Consider the following 19,697-nt stretch of genomic DNA (forward strand, 5'->3'; position numbering starts at 1 on the left):
TTGCACTAAATCCAAATGCAAAGCAGCCTGTGGTGGTGGGATTTGGTGTTGCTTCTCCCTAAAGGTCAAACCTCACACGGCTCTTCAGCGTGAACCATCTCCAGCTCCCAGCAGCTACCCAGCTTTTATGTTATGTTAGTGATGTTCTCTAGTTGCAGAGGCCAGAGAGCCTGCTGTTCAGCCAAAAGAAATCCTAAGGGAGGAGAGAATGAATGGCTGCAGATCACACGCAGGGTTTTTGGGCACCTCCTTTGTGCTGCATTTCCCATATAGAAGCCCATACAGACCAGTGCAGGGTCACTAGTCAGACCCATAGCTGTTGGGGAACCCCTGATCCCCTGCTTCCTCAACACCCAGAAAGTCACCTTGGAAAGTCTAAGAATACGCTAAGGACTTTCCTCTGGGATTGAGATGAATATCTCTGATTACCAGCCACTAGGAAACTACGAAAACAAAGGGAAAACTTGTATATCACCAGTGGCTTGGAAAAGCATAGGGTTCACTTCTCTATATTATGGTACTGACACCTTTTTTAATGGGTGAAATTTGACAAGGATAAAGGAGAGAAGGGAAAGAGCAAGGAGCTAGAGGAGAAGTGAGATGCTGCATTTGCTCTGTTGAGTTCTGCTTGACAGAACAACAAACATACATACTTATGAGGCTGTAGCATGACTGCCATGTTGCAGACACCTTGGACCCTGCCCAACCCCCACCAGCATCCTCAGTTTTCACGGAGTACCACTTGAGCCAAGTCACAGACACCCTTGACCAATGACAGAGTCCACTGCTGCCTTACGGGCTGGGTAATACCTCAGAAATAGACGGGAGCCCAGGAAATGCAGGATACATAGCTCAGAGGAAAGATTTAGTGTCCCCAAGAACAACTTTTTACAATTAATAAGTACTCTGGTTCCCCAGCCTTCCTGTGGGCAATTCCTGGGGATGAATGGCTCTGTCTACTTCTTGGGAAGTCCAACAGAATTGAGCCCCCAGTGGCCACAGAACTTTCTCATATTGGCTTTTTCTTCTGTTTATCACCCTCTCCCATCCTCATTTCTGCAACTTGGAATCACCTCCCAAATAAACTATTTACGTGGATGCCCCTGTGTCCAACTTTGCTTTCAGGGAAACTGAGTCTTTTCAGAGCTGCTTGTCTAAAATGAGACACACATTGGATCAACCATGGAAAAATCACCACCTGGTCCAGTTATACCAGGATAGAGTTGTTTGATATTTGGGAATAGTGGTTGGGATGGGAAGAGCTAGCCTTCCCAAGGCCTCTGTTTCTCATAGCTTGTTGCTCCTAAGTAGCAGAGACACTACCCATGGGAGAAGCTCATCTGGTATCACACATGTGACCCTCATCTGCCTTCCTTTTGGTCTGTCCGGGATATGCGTCAGCCAGGGGGTGAAAAGGAGTCATAAAAATAATAATGGAGAGAAAAACCAGCAAAATAAATGGCAGACTAGGAAACTCCCTTATTTCCTCATGGAGACATCAAAAAAAAACAACCAAAAATTGGATAAAATAACCTTATATGAGTTATGGAAAAACAATCCAAGGTCTACAGCAACCAAGAGAAAAACAAATACCATATGCTAACACATATATATGGAATCTAAAAAAAAAAAAATCGTTCTGAAGAACCTAGGGGCAGGACGACGGGAATAAAGACACAGACGTAGAGAATGGACTTGAGGACGTGGTAAGGGGGAAGGGTAAGCTGGGACGAAGTGAGAGAGTGGCATGGACTTATAAATACAACCAAATGTAAAACAGATGGCTAGTGGGAAGCAGCCGCATAGCACAGGGAGATCAGCTCGGTGCTTTGTGACCACCTAGAGGGGTGGGATAGGGAGGGTGGGAGGGAGGGAGACGCAAGAGGGTCGAGATATGGGGATATATGTATATGTATAGCTGATTCACTTTGTTATAAAGCAGAAACTAACACACCATTGTAAAGCAACTATACTCCAATAAAGATGTTAAAAAAAAAAAAAAAGAAAATGCCACGTTCAAAGAACTTGCCACACTCAAAACAGTAGGAAATTCTGTGGTACTTTTGCTTGCCCTTTCCCTGCCCTCTCCCTGGTGTGGCGTGGTCTTGGTTTGGAGGACACAGCTGTTCCCAGTCCCCTCCCTTGAACAGGAGGGAGCAGAGCAGATCTGCAATGTTATAACCTATCTGGCGGCTGCTTGGAGGACTGGTCTCTGTTTCACCTAATTCAGATCTGAGGCAGAGTGAAGCACCTGGCACTGCTCAGGAAAGCTGCAGGGAAACTACAGATCTGCAGGTGTCTGGGACAAAGGATTATGGGTGGAGACACATAGTAAACCATCTAAGGCCCCAAGGAGAAACTGAGGTGAGACTCTGTGCAGTTAAGACATTTATAAGCAACTGTGTATATGGGGTAATTGAAAAGCCACACACAGGCCCATGCAAGACACATGCTCAGAAAAGACCTGAGAAGGCCCTAAGCTTTCTCTGTGAGCTGATCCAGAGGCTCAGAACATGCCTGGCTAATTACTCAAGGATTTCCCCAGCACAGAGCCAGTCTGCACTGGGAGAGGTAGTTGTTTTTTCAAATGCTCAGTTTTCAACAAAAGAAAATCACAAGCATACAATAAAACATGTAAGAAACGGTAAAACATGGCCCATTCAAAGGAAAAAAATTAAATGGCAGAAACCATCCCTGAAAAAATACAAACATTGGATACAAGACAAAGACTTCAAACAATCGTCTTTTTTTTTTTTTTAACTAGGTTGACCACTGAGAAAATTACTGGTTCTAGGAGTTACTGATTAACTTCCAAAGAGACATGTAAGTAAGTTATGTGTTTCTATGAGGAGTTTCTTTGATCCTTAAAGTACAGCAAGTAGAATTATTTTTGCACAATGCTCTATAGAGAAAATTAGTTATTGGCTTATTCATTTTTTCACCCATTTGCTCACTCCTGCCAGGTTCTGTAACAACTAGGTTACAGAAGAGAACGGAGCAGACAGGGTTTGTGCTCTTAAGCCCCTGGGAATACCTGTTCATTCTATTCCGTTTGGCAGAAAAGTTTGAAAAGCACTGTCACCTGACATGTGAATTCCTTCTAAAACAAGCCTGCTGGCTTCCAGTTATTCCTTAAAGGAAATGAATGGCTGTGGGAGAAAAACTCAGAGGCAATAGCCCATCCTTATCTGGAATAATTAAAGTGGAAGAAAATTCCTGTTGGTGAAAAGCCTGATGATTCTATAATTTTTGGAGAACTGTATTATCTTTCTTTCAATATTAAAGAAACTAACTGGATTAATTGTTAAAAGAATATGGGTAGCAGATGTCCTGTGATATCTGCAATGAATATGTACTTTGTTAAGATATTTTTATAATTTTAAAAATAATAGGGGCCTCCCTGGTGGCGCAGTGGTTGAGAGTCCGCCTGCCGATGCAGGGGACACAGGTTCGTGCCCCGGTCCGGGAAGATCCCACATGCCGCGGAGCGGCTGGGCCCGTGAGCCATGGCCGCTGAGCCTGCGCGTCCGGAGCCTGTGCTCCGCAACGGGAGAGGCCACAACAGTGAGAGGCCCGCGTACCGCAAAAAAAAAAAAAAAAAAAAAAAATAATATATGTACTATATAGAAAGTATTGAAAATGCAAAAAGTATAAATAAAGTATATGTCCCAGTACTCAGAGACAACTGCTTTTAACACATATCCACATCCTTTATCTGATTCTTGGAACCAACTGTGTTTTGGAATTCAGAATTTCTCAGATTTTAGTAAGGAAATTCAATGTGTGTACCAAAGATTTGATTTGATTTGATTTGATATTGAGACATGATTGACATATAACAGTATATTGGTTTCAGGTGTACAACATAATGATTTGATATATGTATATATTGCAAAATCATCACCACAGTAACTGTAGTTAACATCCATCACCAGACAGAGTTACATTATTTTTCTTGTGAGAACTTTTAAGATCTTAACTTTCAAATATACTATACAGTATTATTAACTCTAGTCACCATGTTGTACATTACATCATCAGGACTTATTTATTTTATAACTAGAAGTACATTTGACCACCTTTACCCATTTCTCCATTGCCCCTGGCAACCATCAATCTGTTCTTTGTATCTGTGAGAAAATAGTCATCTAAAATATTCTTAAAGAGCTAAAGGAAAGCATGGGCAAAGAACTGAAAGGAATCAGGAAACAATATATGAACAAAATGAGAATAGAGATACAAATTACATAAAGGAACCAAACAGAAATTCTGAAACTGAAAAATACAATAAGGTTTTTCCCACTCTCTGAAAGTACAGCATTTCTGTGAAACTTTTTGTAAGCCAAAATGGCATAAAGTAAATAAGAAATTACCTTAGGATACATGTAGCTAATGGATGCACAAAATAAATCAGGATAAAGCATAGCTGCTCACAGACAGAGTTCAAAACTATGGTGACTTGATGCTGAGATACTGAGTCTAGTTCCTGAGGAAGTACTGTCTCTAAAATGGCTCACTGCAAAACAAATGCTGAATGCTATTTTCACTTTTTTCTTCTGATTTCTTTTGGTTAGTAAAAACAATTACTAATATAGGTCTTTTGTAAAAGTGAAGTGGCATAAAGCAAACTTTTAAAAAGTGTGGGATATCTGTAACTAAACTGAAAAATTAACTAGAGGGGCTCAACAAGAGACTTGAACAGGAAAAAGAAAAAAATCAATGAACCCAAAGACAGGACATTTGCAATTATTAAGTCTGAGGAGCAGAAAGAAAAAAGAATAAAGAAAAGTGAACAGAGCCTATGAGACTTACAAAACCTCATCAGGCAGACCAATATATGCATTATGGAAGTCCCAGAAGGAGAAGAGAAAAAGGATCAGAGAGCTTATTTGATGAAATAATGGCTGAAAACTTCTCAAATTTAAGGAAAGACATGAATCTACGAATTCAAAAAACTCGATGAATTCCAAGCAGGATAAAACCAAAAAGACCCACACTGAGACACGTTATAATTAATCTGTTGAAAGACAAAGAGAAAAATCTTGAAGCAGCAAGAGGAAAGTTACTCATCGTGTACAAATGATACTCTGTAAGATTATCAGCCAAATTTCTTATTGGAACACTTGGAGACCAGGAGGCAATGGGATGATATATTTAAAGTGCTGAAGGAAAAAAATTGTCAGGTGAGAGTTCTGTATTCAGCAACACTGTCCTTCAAAAATGAGGGAGAAGTTAAGATACTCCCAGATAAGCAAAAACAGGGAATTCATTATCACTGGCTGTGCCCTACAGGAAACGCTGCAGGGACTCCTTCAGGTTGAAATGCAAGGATGCTATAATGCTACTCACAGCCCTAGGAAGATACAGACCTCTGGTAAAGGTAAATGCAGGGACAAATATAAAAGTGAGTACTATTCTAATTTTGCTTTATAATTTCACTTTTTATTTTCAACAGAATTTAAAAGAGAAATGCATAAAAATAATTATAAATCTATGTTAATTGGTATACAAGATATAAAGATGTAATTTGTGGCATCAATAACATAAAGTTGGGGTCAAATGGAATTGTAAAGGAGTAGAGTTTTTGTATGTAATTGAAGTTAAGCTGGTATCAATTCAAAATAGATTGTTATAACTTTAGGATGGTTATATATAATCCCCAAGATAACCACCGAGAAAACCCACGTAGAATATACACAGAAGGAAATAGGAAGGAAATCAAAACACGTCACTACAAACAACAAACAAACAAAAAACAAGAAAACCCACAACTAAACACAAAGGAAGGTAGTAATAGAGGATATGAAGGAAAAAAGGCTATAAGACATACAGAAAACTAACAAAATGGCATAAGTCTTTCCTTATTACTAATTACTTTAAATGTAAATAGTTTAAAATTTGCAATCAAAAGACAAACACTGGCAGAATGGATAAAAAAGCATGATCTACCTTTATGCTGCCTATAAGAAACTTACTTTAGATCTAAGGACACATATAGATTGAAAGTGAAAGATGGAAAAAGATATTTCATGCAAATAGTAACAAAAGGAGAGCTGAGGTGGCTATACAAAAACCAGACACAATATACTTTAAGTCTAAAGCTATTACGAAAGATAAAGACGGACATTATATATTGATAAAAGGGTCAATTCACCAAGAAGCTATAACAAGTATAAACATATACGCAACAGGAATCAGAGCTCCAAATATATGACGCAAACACTACTGTATAATAGTAGGAGACTACAATATCCCCTATCAGTAACTGATAAAACAACCAGACAGAAGGTCCATAAGGAAATTGAAGACTTGAACAAACCTAGAAACCAGCTGCACCTAACAGACATATTCAGAACACTCCACCCAACAACAGCACAATACACATTTCTCTCAACTGCATATGGAACATTGTCCAGGATAGACCATATGTTAGGCCACAAAACAAGTCTTAACAGATTTTCAAAAATTGAAAGCATACAAAGTGTCTTTTCCAACCACAATGGAATGAAACTAGAAATCAATTGCAGAAGGGAAACTGGAAAATCCACAAATATGTGGAAATTAAACAACACACTCTTCAACAACCAATGAGTCAAAGAAAAAAGCACAAGGGAAACTGTAAAATATCTTGAGACAAGTGAAAATGAAAACACAACGTATCAGAACTTATGGGATGCAGTGAAAGAAGTGCTAAGAGGGAAATGTATAGCTGTAAATGATGTAGAAAGACCTCTAATGAACGACCTAACTTTATACTCTAAATATCTAGAAAAATAAAAAATGTTAGTGGCTGACAGTTTATGTTCCAAGGTCTCAAAGAGACCACACTTCCCCTGTGGTATGACCTACCCTAACTTCAGAAGTCCCTTCAGTGTTTCAACATCTATAGATCCAAACTTTCCCCAGCCCCACACTGCCACATTGTGCAAGATATTTTCACCTGAGTGTTGCGTTCCACACATCCCAAAATGAACTCTTCACCTTCTCCACAGAACTTGCTCTGCCTCTGTGGCTCAGATCCCAAGTCTCCTCTGGTCCCTTTCTCTCCCTCGCCACACCCAGCCCACATTATGCTGAAGACCCTGTGGTCACTGTACCACTCCATCAGTCTCCTTCCTTATAAAGCCACGTACAGTTAACCAGATTCATCCTGAGTACAAAAAGAATGGGCAGCATTGTGTCCCCTTTTCTGGTTTTATCTCCTTAATTTCAAACTATTGTTGAGCACCTCCTATGGGTCAGACTCTGCCCTGGGCTTTGGAAAACCAAGGTGAATATCACTTTCCTGCCCTCAAGGAGATGCCAGTTTCCAAATGGGGTAGTCAGGTTATATAAACAAAAAGCCAACAAGCAAGGAGACTGACAACAGAGAAGTGTGTAAGACGTGTGCAGGGACACGGAGGAGAAACTGACGATCAAGGCTGGTGAGCAGAGAAGGTCTTAGAACAGGTGATGTTTGAACTCAGTCAAACATTAATTGGAGGATTAATTGGAGTTAAAGTGGACTAGAGGGGTGGCATATGAAGGAAAGGATAGAGCAATGCATGGGCTTGGCACTGTTTAAAGGAACTCTAGCTAATTCTGTATGACTCATGCTTTTGTAACAGCCTCAACACATTATTACCACGACAGCCCTGTGAGGCAGGGAGTATTAGCAGCCCCATTTTACAGATGAAGGATTTGAGGAGAAAAGACATGAAGCAATTTGCCTAGTGTTACACTGGTGCTCAGAGAAGCACTCACTAAGTTTCCAACCTAGGAGGAGGGGTGTGGATAGCCACTGCCAATCTCATGCTCTGAGCAAATACAGAAATCTTTTGACCAACCAAAGAGCTCTGCTGAAACACTGCGTTTCCTCTTGCGACCCAAAACTCAGACCTGAAGTTATACTTTTACCACCACTGCCCCTACCCCCATGCTTTAACAAGACATGGTATCTTGTTTCTAAGGGTAAAAGAAATGCTTATAAACAAGACTACAAAAGGCATCTTAAGACAACAAATCACTCATAAAAAAGGGAACATTCTGATGAGTTAAGTGTAAATGAATCAGAAACATATGGATTCAATCTACTTTAAAAGGCCCAGTGGAGTTCCAAGTGAAGGGTAAAACCCTTGGAGGAGATTATACTTGGGGATATTTCCAAACCCAGGGCCATTATTTCTGGCCAGGCCCAGAGCCAGGCTGGTAGATGGATCTCCGAGGAAACCAAGAGAAAGAGAACCTCAGAAAGGTAGGAAGGTCACTTTATCCCAAATCCTCAAGCCCAGACTTGGAAATTTTCAGAGCAACATGCCTCCTAGAAACACCTTTCCTGAACATCTCATCCTGGCCCAGGGCTGGGACTCCGAGTCCAGCCAACCATTTCACTTTAGAAACTCAGCTTGTCCAACTCCAAAAGGGTGTAGAGGCTGGACCGAAACCCTTCATCTTTCCCAAAGATTCTCTCCCTTTGGCGATGAACCGTGTCCAGACCATGGCTTTGGAAGAGGAAATAAGGGCCATGGTTCTCTTTGGCAGCATCAGATGAGAGATGAATATGCACAGAAGTATTGAACACGTTCAACTAAACAGGAAACAACATAAGAAAGAGAAAGATCCAGACACTTATCAGTCTGGTTGGGTTGCATCAGCCATGAAAATAAACAAAGGCCTAAAGAGATCAGGCTGGCTTAATGGGAGCCGGACAACGAGCAGGTGTGTGTCCCTGGGCGTAAACATCATTGGGGCTCCCTGTGCTCTCGTGCCTTTTCTGGGGTCCCACATGGGATGAAAGGTCAACCACCAGGGAGTGTGGTGGGCTCAGGGCCGCCCAGTGTTTGCTCGGCCTCTGTTTCTTTACCCCCACAAGCGCCCTCTTCCCGATGAGAACCCAGGCCTTTCTTTCTTTCAGTGGATGAGAACAGGCCTTTCTCATTCACTGCTGATCGAATCAAGTTTTGCAGGGAGGACTAAGAAAAGCGAGCAAATGGAACAGTATTCTCCCCAAATGCCACCTTAAATTGAAATCGTCTGTTCTGGAAGCCCAGGCTCCCGGTCCCCAGGCCACACCCAGGCAGCTGGGAAGGTGAGCAGGGGAGCCGCCCTCGCAGACCGCTGACCCCTGGACTGGCTGCAGTGAGGGGCTGTGTTGAGCAGAAAGGCACCCCTGGGCTGGGAGCCGGGGAGCTGGGTCTCATGGGAATTTTCTGTGCCCCTGAAGTCCCCATTGTCACCGCCTCCCCAAGACAGGCCTTCCTCTCTCCTGTTGATGCCTGAGATCAGTCATCTTAGAGATTTATTTCTTTGGCTTAAGACTTTGACACTTAAGACAACCGAGGTGAGACCGAATGTGAACATCTTAACATCAGAGGGTGGAGGAGGGGAGGGAAGCTGTGGGAATGGGGTGGCAGGGCAGCGGGGTGGCAGTGGGGTAAAGGCGGGCAGGGATGGCAGGGTGGGGGTGGGGTGGCTGAGAGCCTTGGAGACACACTGCGCCCGCTTCCCTGGTCCCCCGCCCCAACCCCCAGGCCATTCTAAGACTGAAACAGAAAGGGCCCTGGAGCCCTGAGAGCCCCTGCTGCCCCTCTCCATGCTGCCCGTCCCCAGTCAAGGCGGATTTGTCAAGAGGCCACCATGTGCCAAGCACAGCTCTAGACCCTGGGGTACAGCAGTGGGAAAACAGCGGCTGTGGGGACCCTGACACTGCTCAGAGGAATTCAGCAGTGGTGTGGAGCCTGGGAACTAAAAGGGACCACAGCTGTCCCTGTCACCTCCTCCCTGGCTGTCCCAGGGCCCCTCCAGTTCCAGACCCTTCTTCAGCTGGTCCTGCCTTTGCAGGGGGAACCGAGTTGTCGGAGGACTTTCTTCAGATGCAGCGCTGAGCTCGCCAGAGCGCAGAGCCTGAGGGGGTCCTGGGTAGATGCCGAGTTGCCCACAGCCTCCCTCAGCCCTGCCTCAGTTTCCACATCCGGCGCCACAGCCAAGCGTCTGCTGCACAGAGCAGGGGGCAGCCTGGGAAATGCGTGCCATCTCCTCGCACAGATGGTGGGGCCTTGGCTGAATCTGGCCCCGCCTCCCCGGGGAGGGAGGCTTCCGGAATCCCGTTAGCCCTTCCCCCAGTACCCAGGCTCTCCAAATCCACAGGACTGAGCCGGTGCCTCTGGAACTGGAGGCCTGTTGGCCGACGCTCTCAGCCGCCTACGGATGGATAGAAAGGTGAGGAGGAGAGGACGAGAGAACAGGGGCTGCTGGGAGTGCAACAGAAGAGATGGGGTTTGTTGGCGGGCTTCCTGCCAAGCTTAACTGTCTTCATCCCCAAAATGATTCCAGACAGCTGGGCCAGCAATCATCCTGCTGGTGTTCTCTGGGCAGCTCGGGGCCCAGGGAAGCCCAGGGGCCTGGCAGAGGCAGTGCCTGCCCGACAGCGAGCTTAGCGCAAGGGAAGGGGTGAGAGAAGCCGGGCGCCCACGCTTGGGGATGATTTCTGTCGGTTGAGGCTTTCGGGAGGGAGGGGTCGGGGAGGGCCCGAGCTGAGCATGGGTTCCTCTGCTAGGGCGTCCTCCCCTGCACAAGACTCCCGGGACGGTCACTCGCAGGCCCTTCCCTGGACACCTGGCCTGTGGCTTATCCTGTGATTTTCTGTCGTCTCCGGCCACTTTCTCAGGTGGCCAGAGCCTGGGGCCAGCAAGGCCAGGGGCTAAGTACAAATTCCCATGGAGACTTATCTGAGCGGCATTCTGGGCTGGGGCCCCGGGGTGTGCCCCACTCCTGACACACCCCTGGACTCAAGAGGAGCCGGGCGGCGTAACCCAGAGCCCGGCACCGCTGAGCCGTACATTTGAGCCCGAGCGCGAACCGTAGAAAGGACGCAGCTGGTCCTTGCTCACGGCCTGGCGGTGGAGTTTCAGTCCTCGTGCCGGCTTCTTCTGGGCCGTCTTGGTCACGTGATTTGAGTAATTCCAAAAGTCCCCAACGTGTAAAACAGTTGACAAACACCAGGGTAAAAGATAAGTGCCAGAGACAAGGGGCCCAAGTCTACGCCCTGGGGCAGCTGCCAGTCTGATGCCCCCTGGATTCCGCTCTCCTCTACCAGTGCCTGCCGGGTGCGGCACAGTGGGAGCGGGTCAGCCAAACACTGTTATAAATGCAACAGCCTCAGAAGCAGGGATTCTCGCTGCCTCCATTGAACAGACAAGTACACCGAGGCCCAGAGAGGGTGGCTGACGCGGCCGCCACGTCCCAAGGCTGAATGACAGAGCAGGGATCCGAACCCACACAGTCAGGCTCCAGGCTGCACCCCCTGCTCCGCTGACCTAGTCTGTCCACTTGGGCAAATCTCTGTGCTGGGTTACGTGAGGGAATTCAAGTAAATATGTGGTGTAGTCACGGCCCCTGGGAGCTCGACCGTCGCCAAGACTGAAGCAGCCTTCCCAGACTGCCTGGGCTGGATTCCTCACGCTCCGCGTATGGCTTCGGGTCTCTGCACTGCAGTGAGACCTTCAGCAGCCCCCTCTCCTTTCCCTGCACATCAAAGCCCCACAGGGGCTGAAATCCCACCTTAGGAGCCTCAACCTAGTCTTCCAAGACAGGCCGGCCGGAGCACCTTCCCTCCCAGAGCATGATTCTGGAGTAACAGAAAGGAAGAACTCAGCAGTCCTTGCCAAGCTTCATGACAAAGATGTTGTGTGGGACCAGAGGATACAGCTGAGTCGGGCCTGCCGTCTGGGCTCCGGCCTCAGCCGACGGTGAACCAGGTCAAGCCGCAGAGTAACGGGACGCCCTGCACCGCCCGAGCCTGCCAGGCCCCACTCCACCAGCAAGGTCACCCTCGGCAGGCTGTCCCCTTGCAACCTGGCCACTTGGCATTTTAGAGATGCGCTGGCTACACTCACCTGGGGGACTGGGGGATGGCGCCTGGTGTTTGGTCCAGAACCCAGTGCCTCTGGGATGCCAGGGGCTTTGAAGGGGTGTTATAAGTTAGCAAAAGTCAAAGAGAGGATTTCATCAAGAACTTGAGTATTAAGGCTGCAATCAACGTAGAGTGAAACAGGGCTGGAAGGAGCCTGATGCCACGGTGACGGAGATACACAGAGAGGGCCCACGGGGCACAGGATTCCTCCTGGAGCGTTCAGCCCACATGGGGCTGTTAGAAGCTGATGCAGGATGCTGAAGCAAGGGCCAGATCTCCTTCCTGGGGGACCATTAGAAAACAGCTGCATTTGGAGACGGGGGGTGGGGAGAGGTTCCGTCAGCCTCGCTGTTTGCTTCTGGGTCTGGTGTCACTGAGTGTCTTTCCGAAGGGCCGGTGTCTCTCCTTTCCCGTGGGGCAGGCCATGTCACGGGGATACCAGGGCATGGGTGCAGCTTGTAACAACACCTGGGCTCTCGACCAAGGAGATGCTGCCTGGAAAAACTGCAGTGGTTTGAGCAACGTGGGCATGATGTGCTTGAGAAGGAAGAACATGATAGATCAAAGGTGGCAGGAAGGACATCCTCTTTCTTTCCTGCAGTCTGGCTGGTTTTGAAAACCTCCAAGCGGGTTCAAGTCTCTTCCAGGCAGGAAGGCAGCCTTTACCAAGGCAACGCTGCCCTGGCGTGACACCGCCCCCGCCCCCCCGGCACCCAAAGCTGAAACGACCCCCGGCGCCAGACTCCAGAGTCACGATCGCTAACATGGTTACTCCCCACACCCTGCCCTTCCCTGCAGTGCCCACCCCTGCCTCACAAGGAAAGGCCCAGAACCTGGGGGGCTGGCTCAGGCAAGTTCCAGGTGGCGGCAGCCATGTGTAGGATCCAGCCCAGCACTCAGGCCTGGGGACAAGCCACCAGGGAGAGTCAAAGGTCAGACTCATGGCCACGGCGAACCCCACAGAGACACTCACTGTGCATGGCAGGTGCCTTCTGCTTGCACTGCCATCCCAGGCGTGGCCCCAAATTCCCCAGGAATTCCAGCTTCCCTTCAGAGTGACGCTCCTTTCTCAGAGGGCAGCGATCCTGGTGGCAACTCACCCACCGGCATTTAACTCTCGCCTCTTCAACCTGAGAAAAGGAAATAAGAATGAATTAAGACCTCAGAGCACCATCTGAAAATGAACCATAGACCAGGACACGGACAGTGTGTGTTTTCCAGGGTCGCAGAAGCGTGTGTAACCTCCCTGTGCTTATAAGGCACTGGGCCCTGTTTGCCCAGAGTTTACCAGATGACACACTCAAGAGAGAAGGTGCCTCCGATGGTTTTCCAGAGGGAGCAAAGACGGGCAAGGCCTTGGAAACTTTCTTCCCCACTCCACAGAAAGTTGTATGTGAAAGGAGCCCTCAAATTAAAATTGAGTGGTGGTGGTTTTTAAGATAAAGTTGCTCAATGTTTCATAGCATCTCAAAATCATAAAATTAGCTGGGGCACTGGATATCGTGCAGACACGCTGTGCACCGCGTGCAGGCGCCTCTCCTGCGCCGTGACCAGCAGGAGGTACAGATGCTGCCTGTCTCCTCCACGGAGGCGGACTCCTCCCCTCAAGGGAGCAGCACACGTGTTTCCAGACAGCTCTATGTTTTAGATAATTTTTCCTTACATTAAGCCAACATTAATTTTCCTGTAGCTTCCAGCCAGCATTGTAAACTGTGTTCTCTGAGGTCATGGTAAACGCCTCCACCTTCTTCCTTCTGTGACACCCTTCAGATCTTGAAGATCCTGTAGCGTGCCCCGCCCACCCTGCCGCCTTTTCTCCAGGCTAGATCCGCTGGTTTGTCAGACAACCTCACTTAATAAGCCATGAGCTGCCTGCATGTTTTCCATTTAAGGGCTGTTTTTGGCAGGGCCGCTGCTGTGCCCTCTCCAGCAACATCTGCCCACCTCCTGCTGTGCCCCATGGTAGCTGTTTATGGACAAGAGCCCCTCCATCAGACCTCGGGGGTGGAGTTAGCTTCCCGCAGTAGAATGACTCACCTCTGAGGGCCTTGCCCAGAGGGGCAAAGAGGGTGGAAGCCCTGTGAGGAGAACAAATACATTTGTCTTTACACCGCTGTGTCGCCAGGAGCTGGCACCTGGCAAACGCTGGTATTTTCTTTTTCTTTTTTTTCTGTAAATAAGATTTAACAGATAATTTAAAAGTTTTACATTGTTAAATTTAATATATGTCTATAAAGCAGTAGTTATAGAATAATAGAATAGGACATCCTCTACTCTTTTTAAAGATGGTTACAAAGACTAAGTGAGAACTTTCCTCACCATGGCTACTTTTTAAAAAAAAAATATCTTTATTGGAGTATAATTGCTTTACAATGGTGTGTTAGTTTCTGCTTTATAACAAAGTGAATCAGCTATACGTATACATATATCCCTATACCTCCTCCCTCTTGCATCTCCCTCCCACCCTCCCTATCCCACCCCTCTAGATGGTCAGAAAGCACTGAGCTGATCTCCCTGTGCTATGCAAAACGCTGGTATTTTCTGATGCATGAATGCAGAAGGGAATGAAGGAAGCAAGAAGGGATGAGATGCAGAGACAAAGAAAGGCCTTCATGGGTTCAAAACCTTTACCTCAAATTTCCTGAGTCCCCTGCTCCAATTCCGGAACCTGTCTAATCCAGTCCCCAGGCTCCAAGGCTACATTCTGCCCACAGCAATACCCACCCCCACCCCAACAACTTCCACCCTTAATAACCCTATTAAACCACCACCAGCTCCTCCTCACACCACTCGACCTCTCCCCATCTCTCCCCCAGCTCACAGTCCACAAGCCTCACCTACAAACGTCCCAGGACGCTCCTCTCAGACACAAATTCCAAAGACATCCAAACAAGAAGAAGAAAAATGGTGGAAGACAGTGTATTGATTTGGGGGCACCGGCTGATATCCTTTGGTCCCAGACTGATTTGGGAAGGATCCCAAAGGAGCGCTCACGCGCCTGGCCTCGTGGGGCAGAAAGGCTGCTGGGGCTGTGCCCATTGCGCAGAGATCCCTGGTGACGAGGACACGGCTCCAAGGCGTCCCGGTGCCAGCTGCTGTTGAGCAGCACGAGATGCCTTGAGTTGCTAAATGGGCAGCTTCAGTTTTACTTTTCCTCTCTGGAGTAAAAAGAAAAAAGAACTCTGGCCACGGGTGACATACAAACGTCAGGCCTGAGTCTATCTACACATGGAAATGACTCCCCAGGCCTCCCTTCTCCACCCCCATCTCTGGAGATAAACTGTAATAAAGTATTAACAACTGGCTCTGCTCTTCTGATAGACAAGGGATGACTCTCTTTTAAAGACCTTTGTGCTCTGTTGTTGCCAAAGCCATTTAAACTGTGATCATTAGCAGCTCTGCCTACAGCGCAGGCCGAGGCGGATTTCTCTGGAGAGGTTCCATCAATCACGTGTTCCTGGTGGGGAGCAGCTGTCTGAGGCTGGGGTGCAGGAGAGCGTGGGCGACACTTCACTCGCCCGGCCCAGCAGGAAACTTGGTGTTGGCTTTGAGCCTCGGGTGCACCTGGCTGGGAGGTGCCTGACAGCACAGCGGCGAGGGGGGAGGCAGATGGGGTGGATGCCTCCCCTTCCCCAAGAAGCCCAAGGGGAAGTTGCTCTCCGGCTCTTATTGAGACAGGCTGGGACCTGGGACCCTTTGCTGCAGTGTTTGCACCTGGACACATCTCTCCTGGAGCAACAAAATACACAGAAGCTCTATGGGACTAAAAATAACTGCGTGCATGTGCAGTTGGGACGAATTCTGGACCCCAAAGATATAAAGAGACCAAAAAACCCAACTGCCACTTTTGAAGAGCCTGGAGCAAAAACAGGGTGTTGGGAGCAAAAGCGGGGTAGTGCGCATGCCCCCTGCACTCAGCACCACCAGAGCGGTGGGTGAAACACCCAACCCCTCCAGCCCGACACCTGGACACACCCCTACCCTCACCCCATGTAAGGAGCAAGCTCCCTTCCCCCACCCAGGGAGGGAGCAAGGGAACCTGTTGTCTGTTCTCCCGCCACACTGCTGTAGCAGAAGCCCCCAATAAAGCCTTGCCTGAATTCCTTGTGTGGCCTCTGATCAATTTCTATTGATTGGGGAAAGCCAAGAACCCTGGTCGGTACCATTATGAGGGATGGCAGTGGCGCATCTACAGAAGGAGAGAGGTGCACTGGGCCTGAAATATTCTGAAGCCCTTGGGGAAAGGGCTGGGAAGGGAAGGAAAGTTCAGGGACAGCTGAGTCCTGTTCTGTTCCCTTTCAAGTCTTGCATGTTGCAGGAAGCACTTCAGATGGTGAAAACTGAAGGAACAGGAAGCTTGTGGATGGGTGTGTGAAAGGGCAAGGACACAGAGTTAGGGGGTTAGGGGGTGGGGAGGCAAGGGGGAGAAGCAAGAGTGGGGAGAGGACAAGGAGGAGAGAGAACCGAGTCACAGGAGAGTCAGGGGAGGCACGTTTTGAGGGGTGAGAGCTTAAAAACACGGATCCGTGACGATCAACTATACTACAATATAAAATAAAAATTAAATTAAATTTTTAAAAAAGGATGAATGAAGAAGAGAGGGACTGCTTCCCTTCTTTTTTTCTCTTTCTTTTTTTTCTTTCTTTTCTTTTATGGCCACACCGCACGGCACGCGGGATCTTAGTTCCCCAACCAGGGATGGAACCTGTGCCCCCTGCAGTGGAGGCGCGGCATCTTAACCACTGGACCGCCAGGTAAGTCCTGCTTCCCTTCTTTTTAAAGGCTGAGTAATATTCCCCTGTATGTACATTTCATGTTTTCTTCACCCACCCATCTGTTGATGGACACTGAGTGCCATTTGCGACAACATGGTTGAACCTAGAGGATAGTGTGCTCGGCGAAAAAAGCCAAACACAGAAGGGCATGTACCACCCGATGCCCCTTATATGAGGAATCTCAAACAGACGTAGAAGCAGAGGGTAGAACAGTGGTTACTGGGCAGGGGGGAGGGGCGAAGTGGGGAGTGGCTGCCCTACTGGTATAAAGTTTTAGTTACACAAGATGAATTAGTTCTGGAGATCTGCTGTGCCGTGTAGGGCTTATAGTCAACAATACTGTGTTGTATACTTAAAAATGTGTTAAGAGAGTAGGTCTCACATTAAGTGTTGTCACTACATTACACAACCATCAAACAGGACATCAAACAAGGACACCTGCGGAGGTGATGATATGTCGATTACTCTGAAAACGGTGATGGCGTCACAGGTGTTCACATGTGTCCAAACTCATCAAACTGTATTCATTAACACGTGCGGTTTATTGTGTATCAACGACACATCAGTCAAGCCGGTAGACAGAAGAGGGAAGGGACTGTGCTTAGGGAAGGCAGTCTGAGTCTTTGGAGAGAAAGTTTAAAAATTAGCAGCTCTTCCTGAACCTCTGAAACTCGGACACATTCCCGGATGAAATTTTTCCAAAGCCAAGAACTTTGCTCCCCTTTTTTCGGCCTTGGTTGCCAGAGAGTTTAAAAGTCAAACTTATTGCCTAAGTTTTGTGATCTGTTCAAATCAGGTGACTGAAACATCTCCATCCGCTTCTCGGAGAGAGTCCTAGAAGTGTGATGCTCAGACATTTCTCCCCACACGGCATCCCAGGCTCTCAGCCAGCCTAAGCCCTTCAGGAAGTGGGGGGAGCACAAATCTTGAATAAAGGGCAAAACATACACTCAAGGAACCAGGAAGATACATTCTCCTGACCCATCTCATCTCTGGAAGAGAATAAGACATGTCCCACAGCATTCAGATGCAGCTTGGCCGTGAGCGGGCTCAGGGGAAGAGGAGGCCCTGGGACAGGCAGGGTCCCTAAGGAGCAGCCATCCAGACACAGAAACCAGAACGATCAGTTGGCCAATTAGGATTTTTTTTTTTTTTTTTTTTTTTTTGCGGTACGCGGGCCTCTCACCGCTGTGGCCTCTCCCGTTGCGGAGCACAGGCTCCGGACGCGCAGGCTCAGCGGCCATGGCTCACGGGCCCAGCCGCTCCGCGGCATGTGGGATCTTCCCGGACCGGGACACGAACCCACGTCCCCTGCATCGGCAGGCGGACTCTCAACCACTGCACCACCAGGGAAGCCCCCAATTAGGATTTTTGCAGTTGTCTTATTGCTCTGATTTAGGTTTAATTACCTAATAGTTTAGTTGGCAACATGAGAACAGGGTATAAATTTCCAAAGGTCCCAAAGGCTATGCAGCGAGAAGTCAGTTGTTCTCCCAGACTTCCCCTCCAGTTACCGTCCCCCTGCCCCCACCCAGGTAAATGCTGCCACCAGATCCTCTAAAAGGAGACTGTCGGGTCCTCCAACAGGCTTGACAAAGGACCCTGGCCCATCCCAGAGATGGGGTTCAAAAGGCTCCTCTGTAGAAACAACGCTTGAGCTGAGAGGTAAAGGACAAACAGGGGTGTGCTAGTGAAAGAAGGAACTGCATGTGCAAAGGCCCTGTGGTCAGAGTGGGCACAGCACTTTGGACAAGATGGCAAGGAGGTAGGGTGGCCCATTCCCGTAGAGTGAGGTGGGGGTGGGCAGGAGCAGTGGGCAGAGGTGGGCAGGAGCAGTGGGCAGAGGTGGGCAGAAGCAGTGGGCAGAGGTGGGCAGGAGCAGTGGGCAGAGGTGGGCAGGGCTCCCTAGGCCATCTTAGGATTGTGATCTTTATCCATAGCACTGATTTAAGCCCTGGGGGTTCAGAGGGTATATGTGACAGATCCATTTAACGTTTTGAAAACGTAATCACTGTAGCTCCTGTGTAGAGAAGAGCGAACACTTTGATAAGGGTAGAGATTGTACAGGAAGAGGCTGTGCAGTTAGAAGATTGTACAGGAAACCTTAGCTGCCTTGCCCCACACCTGTTCAGCACCCCCTTTGAATTCAGCCATGGCCATGGCCATGGTGGACTCTCCCAGGTGGGCTTCATCTCAAATGCCGCCTTCCCTGGGGCCTCTCCAGTGACACCGGTGCCAGGGAAGCTGTTGGTGCACATGTAGGAATGATCTGAATGTCCAGGAGCGACCCTCAGCCAGTGGAGAATGGGAGCCGTGGGATAAACACTCCTCATGGGCAATCAGGACCCACTCTTCAGGTCCCAGGTTGGGTTTAGGTCCCACGACTGTGACCTCACTTACGCACTCTTATATAGACGTTCCTTCTTCTCCCACTCTGCCTGTCCCTCACTTCTGATTCCTGGGATTACTCCTAAATAAGCAATCTGCAAAGAAGTCCTTTTAGGCTCTGCTTTCTCGGGGTATCTCAGGTAAGACGGAGGCATCTGCAGCTGTCTAGGTAAGACAGGACAGGAGCCTGGCTTAGGGCGGCAGCTGTGGGAATGGACAGATTGAAAAGATATTTGGAAGGTGAAATCAAGAGTCCAGTGCAGCCACATTCTCCAACACCACTCTCTCTTCTATTCCCTTTGGCATTTGGTCTGGCCAGCACAGGCTCACAGCTTGTTACCACTGTGGAGTAACAAGTGGTACTTGTTGGAGGAGGTGTTTCACAGCTGTGCAAATGGCCACCATATATGGAGGCAGAACTCAACAGCCCTTGCAAAACGGGTTACAGGACATGAAGAGGGTATCTCCAGGCAGTCCTTAATTGGTTGAATTAAAATGGGGCCTTTGGCAGATATCCCTGGCATGAGCATCTCCTTCAGGCAAGACAGCACAGCCATTGTAGCAGAGACAGAAGTAGCAGTAACAACAGAAGGACGTGGAGGAGGGGTGATGGCTGCGTGTCCAATGAAGATGAAGAAATGGGG

The 19,697-nt window shown here is 48.1% G+C and overlaps 1 long non-coding RNA gene across 2 annotated transcripts in view; it reads right to left on the reverse strand.

Moving 5' to 3' along the window:
• Positions 1-14,062, reverse strand: part of LOC114886435 — a 35,825-nt gene extending 21,763 nt beyond the window's left edge. For both annotated transcript variants that reach the window (XR_003791343.1, XR_003791344.1), the window contains exons 1-2: positions 13,928-14,062; positions 12,864-13,020 (exon numbers count right to left, since the gene is read on the reverse strand). This is a non-coding gene — a long non-coding RNA (uncharacterized LOC114886435). The remainder of the gene's footprint in view (positions 1-12,863; positions 13,021-13,927) is intronic.
• Positions 14,063-19,697: the final 5,635 nt, after the last annotated feature.

Source organism: Monodon monoceros, unplaced genomic scaffold (assembly GCF_005190385.1).
Source record: "Monodon monoceros isolate NGI ecotype Baffin Bay Population unplaced genomic scaffold, NGI_Narwhal_1 Super_Scaffold_7, whole genome shotgun sequence".
Taxonomy (NCBI): domain Eukaryota; kingdom Metazoa; phylum Chordata; class Mammalia; order Artiodactyla; family Monodontidae; genus Monodon; species Monodon monoceros.